Source organism: Tigriopus californicus, chromosome 2 (genome assembly GCF_007210705.1).
Source record: "Tigriopus californicus strain San Diego chromosome 2, Tcal_SD_v2.1, whole genome shotgun sequence".
Lineage (NCBI taxonomy): Eukaryota > Metazoa > Arthropoda > Copepoda > Harpacticoida > Harpacticidae > Tigriopus > Tigriopus californicus.
The window spans coordinates 2,888,641-2,905,153 of record NC_081441.1 but is presented as its reverse complement, the minus strand read 5'-3'; the positions used below and the strand labels follow the sequence as shown (position 1 = coordinate 2,905,153).

The window sequence follows — 16,513 nt, the reverse complement described above, 5'->3', positions numbered from 1 at the left end:
TGGTGAAATATCACTATTTGAGACAAAAATGCTGTGACGACTTCGCTTGAGGATATCATCGACAAAAGGACAGAAGGGCAATGACCCATGGAGAAAGTCCAACTGCCAAATGCCAGAACGGCAAATGTACCAACTAAAATGGATCTGCCTGTAACAGTGGGTAAACCTTGGACAGGTCCGTGAAAGATCTGACTTCCTGGTATCCAAATGCCCACTATCAAAGCTGCCACAAAACCAATAATTGAGGCAGTGAGTAGGGAGGCATCCTTGGAAGGTTTTTTGAGGGCCACAAAGACCAGCATTAGTGCGTTTGAGCTTCCACCAAGAAGGCCGATCGCGATACCAAAATACTCTTGTGGACCCACTGAAGTATCAAAGCCATCAAATTCTTCAAAAAGAAACGCCGGTTGCACCACGAAGACTTGGCCAATGAATATGGATGCTATGCAAATTGCCTTGAGCATGGAGATCCGTTCCTTGGCCAACATTCGGGCAAATAAAGCTGTAAATCCAGTAGTAGAATGTTGCAATATGACTGAGGGCCCCAAAGGTAGGATATGAAGAACGATGGGAAAAGATGCATTGCACACAAAAGCAAGGAAACCAGCGAATATTACGGAGAAGGACCATTCCACGGCCTCCCCTCGATTGAGTAGAATCAGAGAGAACAGACAGCCCTGAATTACAAAACGGGCTAAAATCAGATCCAGGGGGTGGACCTCGAAGTATTGGGCCAGTACGCCAAATAAGGTATAGAAAATCACTGACACAGAAGCGAGGAGGATTCCGACAATCATCATGGAAGAGCTGGAGCGTTCTGAGTCCAATGGGGTCTCTCATTCATCCCGTTTCGCTGGACATCTGTCGTTTTTTTCTGCCTCATGCTTTACTATATAAGTGAGTGGCGATAGCCAGTTAAATGATCAGTAAGGAAAAAATGGCCTTCGCTGACCTGGTTGTGTTCTTCCAGTCTACTGCCTTCGTTTAACGATGACATTTTCCATGTTAGCACACTTGGGAAAATGCCAAATTTGGGTCACTTAGCAGCCTAGCCAATGTTTCCCCACGCCAATTATTCAAATAAAGCACGTTCATCCCGAGGATGTTTTAACCTTGCCCAGACAACTACTTTGACACTAATGAATAATGACTATTGATGTGTTTCGAACCGGAATGTCAACTTATTTGTTCGAACTCTTGAACCTCAAAGTTTGACGCGCAAACCCAAAGCGACAAAACAATGCTCCAGTAACCGAGGTTTCTATTTGTATTAAAACGGCAATGTTAAATGCATAGGGAGGATGGTAACATTTCCTGGGGTACTGTATTGGTAGAGCATCCGCTTTCCTACTGGCGAATCCTGGTTCGATCCTAGGCTTGCCAAGTCCAAGCTTCTCTGAGGTATTTAAATTACCGCATGAGTTGCTGCTTTAACAGCTTAAATGGGCGAACCTGCGGTCATTCCCGAGGGTGAGGTAATAATTAATGTTGGCTGTTATGACGAAGCGGGAATATCTCTCAAATGGGACACACAAAATCAGATGGTAGGCCGAGCGAGAGAGCTGCCATCTGAGTTCATAACAAACAAACAAAACAAACAACCAGCATATAAGGAGGAAACTACAAAAGAAAACACTTACGAATACTTTCGGCTAATAAGCTGCACCTAAGCCAAAGTTTTGTCCAGAAGGCTAAAACTAAGGCTGGGCTTCTAACGTTGAAGGTACAAAAGGCCCCTAATCGCGACGAGAAGCAGAACAAGTCACCCAAAACCCGCACCAGGAAGTTGTAAAATTACCTCAACATCCTGACAAATGATGAATGCTGCATCATGGACGACGAAACATATGTGAAGGCTAACTTCAAACAGATCCCCGGCAACCTGTTTTTCACGGCCAAGGATAAGTTCAGCATTCCGGAGCATGTCTGCACTCAGATGATGTCCAAATTTGTGAGGAAATTCCTGGTTTGGCAAGCCATCGGCACGTGCGGGAAGCGGAGTGCACCTTTCGTGACCCAGGGCACAATGAACGGACAGGTGTACATGAAAGAGTGCCTCCAGAAGCAGCTGCTTCCTCTCCTGAAGGTCCACAACGTCCCAACAATCTTCTTGCCGGATTTGGCCTCATGCCACTACTCCAAGGGCGGGCTGATGTGGTATGCGGACAATAAGGCCAATTTCGTGCCGAAAATGTTCAACCCTCCCAACCCCCCAGAGCTCCGCCCCATCGAGAAGTACTTGGCAATTATGAAGCAGCACCTTCTTAAACGACCTAAGGTAGTGAAGACCGTCAAGGAACTGAAGAAAGTATGGGTTTACATGCAAAAAACGGTTGATTCACAGGTTGCGCAGAGTCTTATGCCCGGGGTTAAGGCCAAGGTGCTGGCATTTGCGTGTGGACTGTACGTAAATAAAATACGAGTAAAATGGTAAAATGAAGTTTAATAGTTATTTTTCAATCCCTGAAAATTTGATTGCAATCGGATGAAAACTCGAATTTTGTGAATCAATTTTGTGTGTGGCAATTTCATCGTGGACACCCTTTAGTAGGTTCAAAGTATTGTGCTGAAAGATATTTTGACAGAAGTTTACTTTTCATTAACTATTGCTTGATTTGGAAGGCAAAAGCAGCGTTTACATCCCTCCCGAAGGAGTTGGTGCCTGTGTTTTGACCAGTTTAACCACCTTTTCTTAAACGCTTGTACCTCGGAGTTATGGCTTGGACGTTACCTAGAATGTGCATCCGCTCACCACTTTCAGCAGTTTATTTTCAAACTGGTTAACGCCCAAGCCCCTAACTCCGAGGTACGAGCTTTAAAAAACTGGCCTAAGGACGGGAGCTGACAAAAGATCTGTTCAATATCGCTCATCCTCTTCTCTGCAATAACCAATAATTTCATCACTTACCTTTACCCAACTGTGTTTTACTGTCTGCTCTCACCCTCTTCACTTTTTTCATGTGCATTGAACCAACTCTAGTCATATTCACTGTGATATCGCTTTCTAGTCCACTATTTTATTGCTTTTGCCATATTTGTCATTTTTCTTTTTATTCACTGAACAGTCCGTATAATGTTTATACACCATCTTTCCTTTATATTTTTAAGCCATGACATGACCAAGAGTCGCAATAAAGATATCATAATTTGCCAGCTTTGTGCAAATTCAGGTGATTTTTGATGCAAGTTTGCCGTCAATAAAGATCATATTTACATGCAAATTTTGGCCGGCCTACAGATGATGCAAAATTAGTTATTGGTTGGAATGGCCAATATTCCGATAATTTGGGAAATATCCTAGATTTTTTTGTTTTGTTTTTTTCACGGGCTTCTCTAACCGTTACAGGGAATGTAATACCCAATACAATGAAAATGAAAGGTAATGATTCGTCTATTTATTGCCTTTCAATCTTTACAAGATATTTAGTCTACCAACGAATTTGGTCCTGGGTCCTGGGTTGGGACAAAGCTCATGGATACCTTTAAAGACGTGCAGTATCAGCTACCTTTCGTACCTTCTCTGAACCCTGTACAGTCCCAACTTTTTTAGCCTCTCCCAATATGAGTACTCTCTCATTCCTGTGATGTTCCTATTAAAACATCTTTGGACTTGTTCGACCTTTTGCAAACCTGCTGAACTCATTGGAGCCCAAATGGGTGAAGCATAATCAAGATGTGGCTGGACAATCGACTTGTACAGAGTTAGCATCGTGATGTTATCTCTGCTATACGTACTTGAAAAGCTTTACCCACCTTCAACTGGATATGCTTATTGAACTTTCCTTTGCTTTGGAGGATTACACCTAAATCTTTCATAGATGAGACCTGCTCTATATCTTTACCTCCATTATCTATGAGTGGAGTTTGCAAAGGAGTTGACCCGAAGGTCATTGAGCATTCCCTTCAGGGCCACATTACTCTCAGTAACCCAAGAGTAGATTCTTTCGAAGTCCTTCGCCAGGCTACTGGAACCTTGGCCATTCCTACCAAAAACTTTGTATCGTCAGCATAAGAAGAGAGACTGGCAGTAATAATAAGCTTTTGAAGTGGGGCAACGAATATTATAAAAGGAGGGGCCCTTAAATGGGGCCCTGGGGAACACCTGACTTGACATCATGTATGTCACTAAGGGATCCCTTGATCTTAACAATTTGCTTTCTATCATGAATGAAGCTTCTTATCCAATTTAGAACCTGGCCTTGGATACCAATGTCATGAAGTCTTTTCAACACAAGGCCATGATCTACTTTATCAAAGGCCATAACAAAATCAAGCTAGATAACATCAACTGACTCGTATCTTTCAAGTCCCTCAATGACCTGCTCTAAAAGCTCAATCAGTTGGGTAACCGTGCTAACATGTGTTGGGAACTTATGCTGACTAGGCGGGGAAGGACTTCATGAATATCAAGAAATTCAACAAGTTTGAACAACAAGTATGATCTTCTCAAACACCTTGGCAATATTCGATGGGAGAGAAATCGGCCTATAGTTACAGGGGAGCGACTGATCTCCCCCTAAAAATTGGAACAACGTGAACTAATTTTAGTGAAGAGGGAAACTTGCCCTGATCCAAGATGCAACGCGTCAAGTGTGAGAAAACAGGAGCAAGAACCCGTGAGCATCTCATCAGAAACTGAGATGTCACATCATCAGGGCCAGGAGAATTTGAAAACCTTGAGTCCTTGATGGCCGCTAAAGCATCTTGATCTGTGACTACAGGATCATCTAAGTGCTCAAATAGACTAACTTTGTCAATTTTAACAGACTCATCTTCAGAACAATGAGCTATTGCTTCTAAACTCAGTGGGGTTAAAAACACACTAGAGAACTGATTTCCAAGCATGTAGTCTACATTGCTAATGGTTTCCCTATCAACCTCAGATGGCCCAACAAAGTGTTTCATCTTCTCTTAGAGTTAGCATAAAAGAAAAAGCCCTCTGATTCGACCTGACCTCCTGAGCCACCTTACTCTCAGGTTGTAGCTGGTTATTTTCGATGGGGTCTTAATCTTATCCTGAATTACGTCCAACCTTTCAAATCTCAAATTTTTTCTTGGGTTCTGAGAGTTATGTGGCCATGAATGGTCTGTCCTTCGGGTCAACGCCTTTAAATACTCCACTCGTAGATCATGGAGGTAAAATATCAAGCAGGTTTCGTCAATGAGGGATTTGGGTGCAATCCTCCACAATAACGGGAAGTTCGATGAGCATATCCAGCTGAAGTCGGGTAAAGCTTTTCAAAAGTCTGGTTCCATATATCGGGTAAACGTTATTCTCCACCGATTAGTTGGCGGTGCTACTTTTTTAATTTAACCTAACCTAATCAAACCTAACTTAACCTTACCTAACCTAAACCAACCTAACCCAACACGATATCAATAACCTTTAAAGTCTCTATCTAAACCTTTTAACATTTTGGAACAAATGTAGTAAGCCATTCTAGAGACTAAAGCAACTTTAGTCTTTAAGCCGGCCATCCTAGTCAAAGTGAAAAGGCGAAAGAGGTGGGAAATTCAAATTGAAAGAAATAAAGTTATCTACAAGGTCAAAGTTTCTGATGTTCCACTCAATAATTTTGTCCAAAAAAATTACTGCGATATGACATTTTGGTGGCAGATTCAGAATCAATCACAATTTGAAACTTTTTTGCATCATGCTCCGGGCTGGAAGGACAAAACGTTCAGACCAGTACATAAAGTTCAAATCAACGTCAACAAATCCCTTATGTAGCAGCTTGATGATTGCCTGAAGAAAATAAAACTCCTAATCACCCCTATGCTGGATTTCACACGAGATTCTCGCTTCTTTCATTCAAGGATCATTTAACAAGCAATAATGAGTTACTAAGAGTAATAAAAAAAAGATTGAACTTTTGGGACATGTTACAATGGTTGGGACTGTAGAGTAAGTACAGTACAGAATGTAAAAAAGGTATCTGATACTGAACGTTTTCAAAAGCATCCATGAGCTTTGTCCCAACCCAGGTTTTTCGGTCAATTGCAGTCACCGTAGAAGCTGAATGTGCGTTTTGAGTGCAGCACTTTCAAGCCTTCGAGAATCCTGAGGTGAATTTTTTAAACCCTCGTACCTCTGAGTTCCTGCCTAGACGTTACCCAGAATGAACATCTGATTACCACCTTGGCGAGTGTATTTTCATACCGTTTAACGTCCGAGTCCCTAACTCAGAGGTAAGAGCGGTAAAAGCTTTAAAAACAGGCCTCAGGCTAGTTAGAACAATGAAGTCAAACCTTCTTCTTTTTGGGGCTCTTTTATTGCTCAATTTGCTGCCGTCAAATATTCGTAGGGAGTATGCCGGTTTTGATCCAGCAGCAGGATTTAAGTCAGATTCAGACCACTTTTTGATCAACACACATAGATAACTTCATATATAGATCGATCAAGGGCGCTGCGATCGCATGTGGAAAAAATATTTCATTCGTAGTCAAGCTACTTAGGACAACTTTGGTGCAAATTTGAATCGTTGACGGCTCGTCCAAATTCAGAGTAGAAACCCCCAATAAGACTCCTTGTCAAGCAATTGCTCTCGTCCAGCACGCTTCATAAAACGGGTTTGAGTAAGTTGTCCGACCACATTTTGAAGAAGGAAATTTTGAAGAGGTTAAAATGGGGCTCAAGTTAAAGTTTTCATCCATGTGGTGGAAACACTTAACTGAAACACAAGGAACAAGCCTGGGTTCACACGGTGCCCAAATCCATTAATTTAGAAAAATGGAAGAGAGGAGCAAAATGGTATCTCGTATTGAATACAGCAAGACCGGGGCTGTTTGAAGATAGTAACTTGGAATTGTGTCACTGTTCATTTTTGGGCTTAATTCATGTTTAAAAAGTTACTATTTTCCAATGGAAGATAGACTTCCTCAAGCTGTCCCTAATCAGCTTATTTTTCAGACCCGCCATTTGAAACATCCTCCAAGATGTACTTTCAAGTGGCAAATGAAATAAGTTGACAGGAGTTATTTGATTGGCATGTTGCCTGGAAATGTTACTTAACTCCATACTATTGTGATCACCATGGGTTGAAAATGATTTATTCTTTACATCATTTCAGGCTAAAAAACAAATGAGAAAGCTCGTTTTTTGACCTCAATGTACCCAAAGCGGCATAACTGGACGACCTTGGAGATCGAGGAACAACAATCAATGCCAATCAAATAACTCCTGTCAACTTATTTCATTTGCCACTTGAAAGTACATCTTGGAGGATGTTTCAAATGGCGGGTCTGAAAAATAAGCTGATTAGGGACAGCTTGAGGAAGTCTATCTTCCATTGGAAAATAGTAACTTTTTAAACATGAATTAAGCCCAAAAATGAACAGTGACACAATTCCAAGTTACTATCTTCAAACAGCCCCGGTCTTGCTGTATTCAATACGAGATACCATTTTGCTCCCCTCTTCCATTTTTCTAAATTAATGGATTTGGGCACCGTGTTCAGGCTGACCTCCAGAGGTGTCGGAATTACCTTGTTTACGTATAGGCGCAATCATGTCGCCCACATTCAAGCACATTGTTGGGAGATTGAAACGAAATTCCAAATGCCTCATCATTGCGTTGCAATTTCGGATACATTTGGTTACACTTTCGAGATTTTCGAGATGCGTTGCTAAACAAGGGCATTCAATAGAGTACTTGATTTGCTCTACTAATGTCCAAATCTTTTTTTGACATGTTACGTGTATTATGCCTCAAAAGCATGTTTTTTTTATTATTCACCTACACCACTCTTTCTACCTGTATATTTGTAAGATTCAAAAGAAATTAAGATTAAAGAGGAATAACAAACGTTTCATGATAATAATTCAACTTGCCTGAGGCGAGATTTAACGAAATATCTTTGTCCCATTTCCACCAGCGTCAGCTGACCTGAAAACATGCTCATGCGGTACAGCTCCTGTTGAACTTAAGCATTCTGGTTATGGTTTTCTAAGTCAACACACCTGATCAACCCTACGAGAACCCTCGTACATCTAAGGGCTGGTCAGATCTGCCGACTCTAATTCGCTAGTAGATCAAGTATTATATGAGTATAAAATCAAGTAAGATTACTACCTTTTTGCGTCTTAAACTGCTGGGGATCCCATTTCTAACAGCGGTAAGGAAGTCTGCAAAATAAAAATGCTTTAGCGAACTCTAGCCAAAAGTTTGTAAATCCAATTGATGTGCATTAAATTGGAAATATACAAGCGTTTTGACGTAGTTTTGGACCGTCTTACTTTTGACCACGAAATTTGTGCATTAAAGTTTCTCGTACAACCTGCTAACTCGATGGAAAAAGGATGCAATGCACTTCGAACTTTCATTGACCTCTAGTGTTTTAGGAAACTGGCCGAGAAGCGAGAAACTCGTTTCGTTTCTTGCAAGGACGATAGCAGTTTCTTGTGTGGGTGTGCCAATATAATGATTTTTCTGCTCTAGTTATCCTAACCAGAGTTGTGATCCTGTTGCAGTTGCAACTGAATTTTCAAACATTGCAACTAACAATATCAGATTGCTCCCTCAATCTTGTCCTGTTTATCTTTGCTATCAAGGTTTTTCACACATATATTACGCATAATTTTTTTTACCAAATTAAATTGGCTGGCTATTACTTTAACTTTTTTGGCTGGCCATTGAAGAAGGAATGTATTTGACAGTTCTATTTCAATTTAAAGTAATTGCAATGAATTATGTTTCAAAATAGTGTAGCTGTTCACATTTACATCTGAAACCGACGAGATATTTTTTCTTGGTTTGATTTGGTTTTTCGCGGGCTTTTCTAACAGCTACAGGGAATATAATCCTCAATACTATTGAAATGAAAGGTTAAAATTCGTCTATTTGTTACCTTTTAATCTTTACATGACAGTTGGTCTACCAACGAATTGCGATTGTAACTATTTTCATTTTAAAGGTATCTGACATTGATGTGATCAACCCCTTCACTAAATATATGAATGTATTTCCAATTACAGAAATTCAAATGACGTCATGGGAGCTTAAATGCTTTTTATCCGAAAAAAATGGAAAAGATTGAAAAAGTGAGATCGAGATTTATTTCAATAAACCTGTGACTTTTTGCTAGTTTGAATTTTAGGAGTTCATTTCGGTTATGAATATTCTTTAACTGTTTTTTTAATAATCGTCTTTGTCGTCGGTCGTTCTCATCCAATCTGGCATCATGTTTCACATTAAGACTCCACGTGCCCAAACCATCCCCCTAGGGGTTTTGGGACATTGCTTTGGGTTGTGGATCAACCCGATGTTAGCTTCGAGTGTTGGGGAACTCATGGTCCAATGAAACGAATGAGGAAAGGCAAACCTTCCTTAATGGTCCCCTATATGTCTAATAGGGTAGACTCTGCAAGTAACGCGTTCACTGCATACAGACAAGTTAGTCTATCTTCGGAGATCCTAGATGGTCACGTGATCACTCCGTTTGCGGCTAATCATGAGACGCATCGTGTCATTTAACATTTTCATGCTCGAATTGCCTGGACCATCATCGTTTGTTCTGAAATTGAGCAAATATAGAGAGGCCGTATCAGATTTTCGAGATTGTTTGTTTCTTTGTTCGGAGTCAGATGGCAGCTCTCTCGCTCGGCCTGCCATCTGATGATGGGTGTCCGAACTTAGGGATATTCCCGCTCCGTTGTCACAGCCGAACGTGCAACATTCATTATTACCTCACCCTCGGGAATGATCGCAGGTTCGCCCATCTAAGCTGTTAAGGCAGCAACTTATGCTGTAATTCAAATACTGCAAAGAAGTTGGACTTGGTTAGCCTGGGTTTGAATCCAGGATTCGCAATTTGGAATGCGGATGCTCTACCACTACAGTAGCGCAACTGGCCTAGATTTTCGAGATTATTGTTATTCCCTGCACAAGCGGTTCCAGTTGATTTTGGTCAATCCATGTTGGGAGCCTTCAAAGAAACTCAACCTTCCGTTCAGATCCCCAATGAGGAATAAAATATGTCCAATTCACCTTAAATCATATTGAACATGTAGGCTTAGCATGTGGATGCTATCTTTAGCTTTGATCACTTCATATCCCATTCGAATCCGCACGAGGTTGAGGAAGCATATCAATTGTTAACAATATTCTCATAAGCCAGGCTGGAAATAAAGTTGATGGCCTAGAAATCATGAGAAAATATCTAAAGGTAAAATAGTTTTTTTTATTTATTTTGGTTTTGTTCTGCTACTTTCGCAGAAGTGAAGAGTTCTTCAAAATTGGAAGAATCTAATTCCAAAAACTTAATTTTGCCCAAATTGGCTCAAAAAATCAAAATCGTTCTATTTTAATCACATTGCACCCAATCGAGCTCTGAAAATAGGAAAGTGATGTGGAAAAAATCGGTGTATCTTAAAATGAACGCATGAAAATTATTGAATGTAAGCATTTCTTGCCTTTTTGGGTGAGTTAAATTCATAAACGCGAATGATTTATTTAGATTGATAGCCAGCCATTTTTAAAACTTCATTTCTTGAGAAATTAATGACAAAATGATTCCACAAATGGTCGCAACAATGAAATCAACATTCAGATTCGTCCCATAGTCATCCATTTAATTGGAATACATTAAAAATCGGAAATAATAGCATCGGATATAAGAGCAGGATTGTGAATCCCCGAATCAAATTATATAGTAAATATAGTAAAGTAGCATCGGATATAACAACAGAATTGAAGGCGGCAAAATATTTCTTTGTATTTCCCGCGCTCAACATTGAAGTTTTCAATGGAAACTGGTTAAGCCATTTTATAAAAGAAAGTTTTCAGCCGCTTTCTCACAAAAACAAACAGTCATAAATAATGGCGTCTGCCAAAAGAACCACTTTTTCCATCAAGGAGAGGCAAAAGCTCCTTGCCAATTTTGAAAAGCTGTCCAAGATAAGCCTGACCAAAGTTGTTGCAAAGTTAGGAGTCAAACGTGCTTCCTTTGGAAAACTCTTGTTTTTGTTTTCAAACTTCATAGCCAGTATGTAATTCTGTGACAAATTACCTACGTATTTGGTGCACAAATAAACATATAGTCAACACACTGCCCTCCTTACATTTTATTTCATTTTTCTCGATTTTGATGGTTGCATTTTGTTTGGACCGTAAAACTACATCAAATTATAGTTTATAAATATGTTTTCTGTCAACAGTTTTGCCTCTGGAGCCGTGGAACTGGAGCATCGGATATAAGAGCACATCGGATATAAGAGCAGAAATTCACGGCCCCAAAGCTGCTCGTACATCCGATTTTTACTGTAACACCAACAAAGGTAGGAAAGATGCATTTCCCTCAAAATGGCTATTGAGGTAAATTGTCCGAAATTTGACAAAAAAGGGAAAATCTAGCTTTAAGGTGCATATACCCTTTTCCCGAGGTCTAGTTATAACTTAAGTTATGGCAGGTCAGCCAATTGACACTGGCGTCAGATGGCGCTATTTATTTTGCAATCTATCGCTTTACCCAATTATCAATCTTCATGGAAAGGGCCACAATAAGGCAATGTGGGTCAAGGAAATGAATGCAGAGGAGGCACAGTAAGGGTATGCATTTATTAGCAAGACGTTCAAACAAATTATGATATCATTAACAAATATAGGTCTTACTTGAATGCTTATTTATATGATTGCCCTCTTCCTCTGGGGATGATAATCAAAAATGTTTTCATAAAGTTTGTATTGCTAATAAATCCTTTAATGTTTATTTCTTTTCTGTTGGCTTGACTTCCGATTCCAGATCCACGTACCCTGACATGATTGACTGATTTTGATCATCAATTGAGATAGCAATAAGAACAGTCACGAGAACTAATGCGGCTCCAATGCCTTGCAAGATATTGACTGTATGGTGAAATATCACTATTTGAGACACAAATGCTGTGACGACTTCGCTTGAGGATATCATCGACAAAAGGACAGAAGGGCAATGACCCATGGAGAAAGTCCAACTGCCAAATGCCAGAACGGCAAATGTACCAACTAAAATGGATCTGCCTGTAACAGTGGGTAAACCTTGGACAGGTCCGTGAAAGATCTGACTTCCTGGTATCCAAATGCCCACTATCAAAGCTGCCACAAAACCAATAATTGAGGCAGTGAGTAGGGAGGCATCCTTGGAAGGTTTTTTGAGGGCCACAAAGACCAGCATTAGTGCGTTTGAGCTTCCACCAAGAAGGCCGATCGCGATACCAAAATACTCTTGTGGACCCACTGAAGTATCAAAGCCATCAAATTCTTCAAAAAGAAACGCCGGTTGAACGACGAGGACTTGACCAATGAATATGGATGCTATGCAAATTGCCTTGAGCATGGAGATCCGTTCCTTGGCCATCAATCGGGCAAATAAAGCTGTGAATCCAGTAGTAGAATGTAGCAAAATGACTGAGGGCCCCAAAGGCAGGACATGAAGAACGATGGGAAAAGATGCATTGCACACAAAAGCAAGGAAACCAGCAAATATTACGGAGAAGGACCATGCCACGGCCTCCCCTCGATTGAGTAGGATCAGAGAGAACAGACAGCCCTGAATTGTACAACGGGCTAAAATCAGGTCCAATGGGTGAACCTCGAAGTATTGGGCCAATACGCCAAATAAGGTATAGAAAATCACTGACACAGAAGCGAGAAGTATTCCGACAATCATCTTCAAAAAGCTGTAGTGCCGTCTTGAGTTCAATCGGTCCAGCTCGAGTTAATAAACTGGACAAATGTTATCGTTTTTTGTCGCATATTTTTATGAGAATGCTGCTCGTATGTCTAAGAGGTGAGAGAAGAGACCATCTGTGATGCAATGGCTTTGGCTGACTAAGTTGTACTTTTGTAGACTACTGAACAATTAATTCCAAAGCTAACCAGGCTGTGTAAATACGTTTAAAAAGTCGAGAAAACAGCCGAATTTAAACTCTTTATTGCGAGATCTTTTCTCATTGGATCACAGGTTTGTTTTTTGTAAGCGAACATATTGGGTTTAATTCCTGTACTGGGTCGAGTTATAATAAGTGGTCAGTTACTCTACTTTACGTTCATTAAAGGTGAACCATTGTCGTTCTCATGTGAATTGCTAAGGAAGTGTCTCACAATAGAGTTTAATAAATTATATTTCCGATTACAGTCTGAATCAAGCAGTAAATACACTACTCAAAGGCCCTAATCAACCGGTAACTATTGTAATCATGGAATTTGCGTCCTTTTGGCAACGGGAAGCAAGTCTCAACGAGCGCAGCTCCATCCGAGCCAATGAGAACTCCCGAGTGAGGGAACAAGGGATGGCGGAGAATGAGGAGAATGCGGGTTTGAGTTACTCCTGGATTCCTGTTCCTGTCTGTTTCAACGAGATGTGTTCCTCTGTTGTTTTGGAAACTAAAGTTGAGGAGGAACACAAATAGCCGGAGCCGCAGGAGCCGCAAGTCAAGACCACCACCACCACTTGGCTGGAAGTCGTAGATGTTCACTATGACAAGGAGAGCGAAAAGGTAAAATCCACGTTGAGGGAGAGAAAATGAATTCCGGGTGAATTTTGAATATACTTCTCAACACCTCGATACTTCTCAATCAACCCCTTTCTAATTCTAGGACGAAACTCAGAAAATAAGGTTTAGTCAGACTGAGCATTTGAACCTTAACCTATCTTTGGGGCCACAATGAATCAATGGAATATGAGCCCCAGGATCACCAGAAGTTCCTGGCTCATGACGAGGCCCTGGATCACGATGAGGCCCTGGATAACGGCGCGGCCCTGGCTCACAACGAGGCTCTAGATCACGACAAGGCCCAAGGCCCTGGATCACGGCGAGGCCGAGGAACTCACCAGTTTCTGGACCATGCCCTCAAAGAGAGTCCTGGCATCAATGAACCGCTTGACAAAATTAGCCGCATTGAAAACCCCATCGAAGATGAGCCTCTCTTTCAAGATGAGACTATTCGTTCATCTGTGTTAGTTTTGCGACCTTCGCAACGGCTATTTAATTTTTTTAAGTATGTTGGAAAGTCATTGGCAGCTTGCCGAATATGTACGATACAAAACCACAAACAAAGCAACCACCTCTTTGTGGCGTCATAGGAAGCAAAGCCATCCTCTTGAGTGGGACAAGATGCAAGGTTATTGGATTGGGTTGTTAGGAATGCTGTAAGCGTATATTCAGGGATGTACGTCAAATTCCGTTCTGTTTTAGATCGATCAAATTCCAATTCAAGCATGTCGTTGGTTGAAGAAGCATGTGCAGGGACTTCCAAATCGACATTGGATACTGCTCAAGTGAAGATGATTTGCGAAGATATTCAGCCCATATCTTATTGTCGAGGATGTGGGGTTCATTAAGTTTTACCAAAGCATGAACCCAACATATGTTTTGCCTTCCAGGCAGACAATATCGCAGTCTCTTCTTCTGACAATTTTTAATGAAGTGCAAGGCAAGTTAAGTTGGCCATGAAGTTGGAGAAAGTGAATTGGGTCAGCATTACAACAGATCTCTGGACGTCTTGACGCACTATTACTACAAGCAGCTACATGTCGAGAGAGTGGTAGCTGACCAAAACTGGAAGATATGCAACGACCAAATCATATAATTTCTCGGTTTGAACATGTTGGAAGATTTTTTACCAAGTAGGAAATGTTTCCTGGACGACATCATCCTCACCCAAGGTCATCCTCACCAGACTTTCGAACCAATGTGGCCATTTCCAGCGAATATAAACCATAAGTCACTTGATCCATGATGATTTATCGTAAAGAAACATGAATCTATTGTGGTTTATTTTGGCACGGGAGAACACCCACCCACAACCCAAGATTATGAAGGGGCCTGAAATTGTCAATTAAGGAACAAAGTGATCAGATGTCATCCAACCCTCGATTAATTCGGTGGTCACACTCCGATCGATGATTGTTAGTAATCGATCGACGATAAACGGGTAAACGTTATTCTCCACCGATTAGTTGGCGGTGCTCATTTTTAAGTATGTGACAAACTGCTAGAAAGGTTTGGAGAGAGACCTTAAAGGCTATTAATATCGTGTTAGGTTGGGTTAGGTTGGGTAAGGTTAGGTTAGGTTTGATAAGGTTAGGTTAAGTTTAAAAAAGTAGCACCGCCAACTAATCGGTGGAGAATAACTTTTACCGATGGATTCCTTGACCTTGACCTCGTCCGAAGACTGAACTAATTGAAGTTGTATCAGATCATCAGAGACAACGGAATCATCGGCCCGTAGAGGTTCTTGGCCGCTGATAAGTTGTGGCGATTCAGCCCTCGGCCAGCACACATGGACATCTAGTTGAAACTGACTAACGCAAGAGAAGTCGATCAGCGGGACACCCTGCTGCCCAAATACCAAAATGTGTTCAAAGCAAAGTCTAAAGTGACAAGCCCTCTAGACATGATCGATTTGCTGCACCCTTGAGACCCAAGCATCAAGACCAGCTAGACACTTTTAGCTGTTAAAAGCCAGAGCAGTTATTTCTGACCGGATTGAGTCCTACCCACTGACTCATTAACTTAATGCCGCCAATGACCATCACCGTGCCTGTCAAATGACGTCTGTACTTGTGGGCGGGTCCTTATTTGTGCCTGAAAACTAAACATATTTTAGTCAATGCCATGTGTATTTCATCATATCAATTTCCAATCAGCACAACAGAAATATTGAATGACCTCAAGACCCATTGGGAAATGATACAATCACTTGCAAGTTCATCTGATTAGAAATCGAAGTCAAAATGTTTGTCAAACTATTTTGATTGCAGGGTTTCACGTGTAGACGGCTCAGAGAAGAATTGTTTGTCAAATATATAATATGAACCTTCATGGATCGAGTGCGTTAAGGCTAATAATCGCTGCAAATGGACACCATGCTTCAAATGTCTGGTGAGGATGCTGTCGTCCATGAAACTTTTCCTATTGGGCGAACAATCTTTGAACATGTTCAAAGCGAGAAATGTTTGTGATATGGCCAACAATGTTTGTGAAATGGCTAATTATTTGCCGAATTATTTGTCGTCTAGACGCACGCACCATTAGCTCAATCGGTCTGCCTCAACACACGCTGAATGTCGATCTCCTCTTCCCTACCTGGGCCATCAAGATAACTAAAAAGTATCTGTGAAGCCTTGTTTCAAATACTTCTCATTAGTATTGGTGCGAGATTGCCAAATTTGAATCTCCCGCCAATCGAGTTTCCTGCCATGTTTTCCCGCCAGAAAAGAGACGCCAACTGATTCGAAAAAAGAACTTTGAACCGTGACATGCCCTCACCTTGCCACGTGCTCTCTGTATTTGCTAAAATGATTGCCCTGGCCTGGTTATTACTGTGTGTTTTTGAATAATAATCCCTCGAAGCTTTAGTTTTTGGCATCTACAGTTAGGATTTGAATATAAGTAATAGTCTCTACTCTATTACTTTTGGTATTATGAAATTGACATATGACGTGTCGAATGAAAAGCATAGTCATTTTTAACCCAGAGAGTCTGAATGAAATTGTCCCCAAGCTAACGCCAATTTTTAGGGCCAAAACAGCAT

The 16,513-nt window shown here is 41.0% G+C and overlaps 1 long non-coding RNA gene across 1 annotated transcript; it reads left to right on the top strand.

Annotated features, from left to right (window-relative positions):
* Window positions 1–9,917: 9,917 nt before the first annotated feature.
* Window positions 9,918–16,337, top strand: LOC131876948 (uncharacterized). The gene is made up of 5 exons (XR_009372833.1): window positions 9,918–11,274; window positions 13,113–13,473; window positions 13,574–14,098; window positions 14,173–14,911; window positions 15,151–16,337. It is a non-coding gene; the product is annotated as an uncharacterized LOC131876948 (long non-coding RNA).
* Window positions 16,338–16,513: the final 176 nt, after the last annotated feature.